We start from the raw sequence: 4,274 nt of genomic DNA on the forward strand, positions 1-4,274 counted from the left end.
GTTTGGTAGAATTCCCCAGGGAATCCATCAGGTCCTGGGCTCTTGTTTTTTGGGAGGTTTTTGATCACTGCTTCAATCTCATTACTAGATATCGGTCTATTCAGGTTGTCAATTTCTTCCTGGTTCAATTTTGGGAGTTTGTAGCTTTCCAGGAATGCATCCATTTCATCTAGGTTGCTTAGCTTATTGGCATATAACTGTTGGTAATAATTTCTGATGATTGTTTCTATTTCCTTGGTGTTAGTTGTGATCTCTCCCTTTTCATTCATAATTTTATTAATTTGGGCTTTCTCTCTTTTCTTTTGGATTAGTGTGGCCAATGGTTTATCGATCTTATTGATTCTTTCAAAAAACCAGCTTCTAGTTTCATTGATACGTTCTACTGTATCTCTTGTTTCTACCTCATTGATCTCTGCTCTAATCTTGATTATTTCCCTTCTTGCATGTGGAGTTGGTTTGATTTGTTGTTGATTCTCCAGTTCTTTAAGGTGTAGAGACAGCTGGTGTATTCTGGATTTTTCAATGTTTTTGAGGGAGGCTTGGATGGCTATGTATTTCCCCCTTAGAACCGCCTTTGCTGTATCCCATAGGTTTTGGACCGAGGTGTCTTCATTCTCATTGGTTTCCATGAATTGTTTAAGTTCATCTTTGATCTCCTGGTTGATCCAAGCATTCTTAAGCAAGGTGGTCTTTAGCTTCCAGGTGTTTGAGTTCCTTCTGAACTTTTCCTTGTGATTGAGCTAGCACAAGTAGGCAGAGAGGCAGGCAGAGAGAGAGGAGGAAGCAGGCTCCCTGCGGAGCAGAGAGCCCGATGCAGGGCTCGATCCCAGGACCCTGAGATCATGACCTGAGCTGAAGGCAGCGGCTTAATCCACTGAGCCACCAGACGCCCCGTATTATATATAATTTTTAATTGTAATAGAACACAGCATAAACTTCGCCATTTTTTTTTTTAAGATTTTATTTATTTATTTGACAGAGAGAGAGATCACAAGTAGGCAGAGAGGCAGGCAGAGAGAGAGGAGGAAGCAGGTTCCCCGTGGAGCAGAGAGCCCGATGCGGGGCTCGATCCCAGGACCCTGAGATCATGACCTGAGCCGAAGGCAGCGGCTTAATCCACTGAGCCACCCAGGCACCCCTAAACTTCGCCATTTTAACCACTTTTAAGTGTAGAGTTCAGTGGTATTAAGTACAATGACAATGTTGTGCAACCATCATTTCTGTACCCATTAAACAACACCCCATGGCCCCTTCCCCCCAGCTCCTGGTGACCACCACTCTACTTTCTGTCTGTATGAATTTGCCTCTTCTAGTTCCTTCATGTAAGTAGAATCATGCAGTATTTGTCCTTTTATATCTTTTATGTATAACGTCTTCAAGGTTCGTCCATGTATAGTGTTATATCAGAATTCCCTTTCTTGTTAAGGCTGGGTAGTATCCCCTTGTATGTGTTTGTTTCCTCATTCATGTTTTGGTAGACATTTGGGTCATTCCCACCTTTTGTCTATTACCAATAATGCTGCTGTGAGTAGTGTTGTGTAACTATGCTCTGTCTTCTTTTGAGTAGAAATCCAGAAGGAGAGTTGCTGGGTTATACGGTATTTCTATGTTTGATTTTTTGAGGAACCACCATACTGTTTTCCTCAGTGGCTGCACCATTTTAAAGTCCCACTAGCACAGGCTTTCAGTTTCTCTGTGTTTCTCCTCATCCTCACCAACACTTGTCATTTCCCATTTTGTTGTTGTTGGTGATTGCCATTCTAATGGGTCCGTCCGTATATGTTCTTTTAAGTTGCTCTTTTTTTGGTCACAAGAATAAGAGGCAACGTATTTTTTAAGTTTTTACAAACAGTAGCTGTCTGACTCCAACAAATAGTTAACACCCTGGTGAAGATACCAGCATGTATATAGCCACGGGAAGCCAAATACACTTCATGATGTGCGTGAGGATACAGTTGGGCTGAAATAGTAAGTGGTTCCCATAAAGGAGAATACTTGGTCAGGTTTTATATAGCAAAATAAAGGAGTTTTTCCACATTATCATACTCAGCATCTGGTTGCATGCGTGTGTGTGTGTGTGTGTGTGTGTGTAAGTGTGAGTGTGTGTGTGTGTGTGTGATGGTTTCCTCTGATGCTTTCCCTCAGCCCGTCCCTAGTCCAATTGGATAAGGCACCCATTTCTCCCAAGGAGTCACTTCTTCGCTTCTGTTTTCTACTCTTCCTTCCTCTTATTTTGGATGCTGGTAGGATGGATACAAATAAAATTCTGGGGCCTGAGGTTGAGGGTCAGGAAAGAACCCTAGCAAAGCCACAGAAACAAGTTCGTATCCTACAGATATCCACGAACCACCACATCAGGCCTGTGTTAGATAGTTTTCATGCATTCATTGTATGGAATTCCCACAATAAGGCAAGGCAAATTATCCCTTTTTTACGGATGAGGAAACTATTTCCCAGAGAGGCAGGTGATTTGCCCAAAGTCACGTAGCTGTTAAGCAGCAGAGCTATAGGACTTAAACCTGGGTCTTCTGACTAAGTGCTTTTCTTCCTTGTAACACCACCTGTTCCTTCGTAACTAGGTGATCGAATCAGAGCAGTGTGGGTGATTGACTGCCAAGCTGGCACCGCAGGAGAGCTGCCTCCCACCATAAATACTCTTCATGTTGCAAATATTTACCGAGTGCCTACTGTGTGCCCGGTCTGTGGACGTAGGCTTATGTGTTCCTGCAAGAGCAGTAGGTCAGCCTTTGAATGGTCTTTGTGCTTTTGCTATTACGTTGTTAGCACACTGACTGCAGAAGGAAGGGAGTTATATCTGAGACTTGAGAAAAGTCTGTTGATTGACATGGGTTATGTAGAAGAACAGGGCAAGAAAATCCTTCACGGAGGTCTTCAGTTTTCTCGATCACATGGGCAGTATTGCTGGAATCTTAATGATCTTGATGATGATAGTGACTTTAGGACTTACCTTGTGGTAATATTGTAACGATTAGAAACAGCATGTGCAGAACACATAGAACAGGACGTGGTTCATAACAGCTGCGTAATAAATGATGGTGATTAACAACCACAGCAAAAATAACAATGTTGTAATTATAATGAGTTGTAATGAGTTGTAGTGATTTGCTTCTGTAAAGTAGACATCTTTTCCTAAACTCAGACTTCAGAATATTAGGCAGTGATAACGGTCCTTGGGAATGATGGTAAACCCTTCTTTTTCACAGGAAGTCAGAGCATAGGGATAGTAGAGTATAATGTATTCTCTATAGTATGGGGAGAGTATAATGGAGTATAATGTGGTCTGTATAGTATGAGAAGCCCACGTGCTTGGTTTCATGCTGTATGCAAAGTGTGTAAGTTCAGGAGGTGGTGGTCTTTCCTCTCTGTAGGAGCTGACCATCTCCCTTACAATGGCTCCCCATCACTCCTCCTGTCCTTTGATGCTTGCTTCGGGAGAGCTAGAGAGAAATAAGAGTTCTCTGCAGGCACTTGAGAGCATTCCTAATTCTGGCTAAGGAGAGCTGAGAAGACTTCAGGAGAAGGTGGCCTTTGCCAAGCCCGGAAGCTCAGGAAAGGTAGGCAGAGATGCTGGGGAGCAGGGAACAGTTGGGGACCGTCGGCGGGGGGGCATGTGCGGCTGACGGTGAGGATAGCAAGTGGGAGCCCTTGGTGGCTTGGCTGGGGACAGTGGCTCCTCGGAAAGAAGGAGGCGAGTGACCCAGAAGAGACCTGGAAGGAAATGAAGAGAGAAAAGGGGCTGCGATGGGGCCACCTGGCTGAGTCACGGAGACTGGCTGGGGTTCTGGAGATGAGTAATGAGGGCAGCGTGGAGCCAGCTCAGGGGTTTTCAGGATAAACACACAGAGGTGCTGCGCAGAGACTGACAGAACCCGCCCCTAATGCATCCAGGGGACACTAAACGCTTTAGCATATTCTCTGATGAATAATTTCTCCAGCTCTAACCACATTAGGGACACACGGGGCCATGGCTCAATGCTCTGTCTGTCAGATGTTGTTGCCATTTAAGTGAGTGATGCAGAGTGGGTCAACCACGGTGCCTGGGTCTGCGGACGAGGCAGGCAGCCAGGAGAGCTGGCCCCGGAGGTCTTCCTTCTTTGGCTCTGTAATCAGATTGGAGGCAGAATGTTTTTCTGTGGCTCCTTCATAGGATGTCTCTGTTTTGATGCTATTTTCCTTTCTGCAATTCTGCTCCCGGGTCCTGAGGGTTGACATGGTAAGTCGTGCTGTCTTCTTCCCGATCTGCTGCCCATGCA

This window comes from Meles meles, chromosome 13 (assembly GCF_922984935.1).
Source record: "Meles meles chromosome 13, mMelMel3.1 paternal haplotype, whole genome shotgun sequence".
Lineage (NCBI taxonomy): Eukaryota > Metazoa > Chordata > Mammalia > Carnivora > Mustelidae > Meles > Meles meles.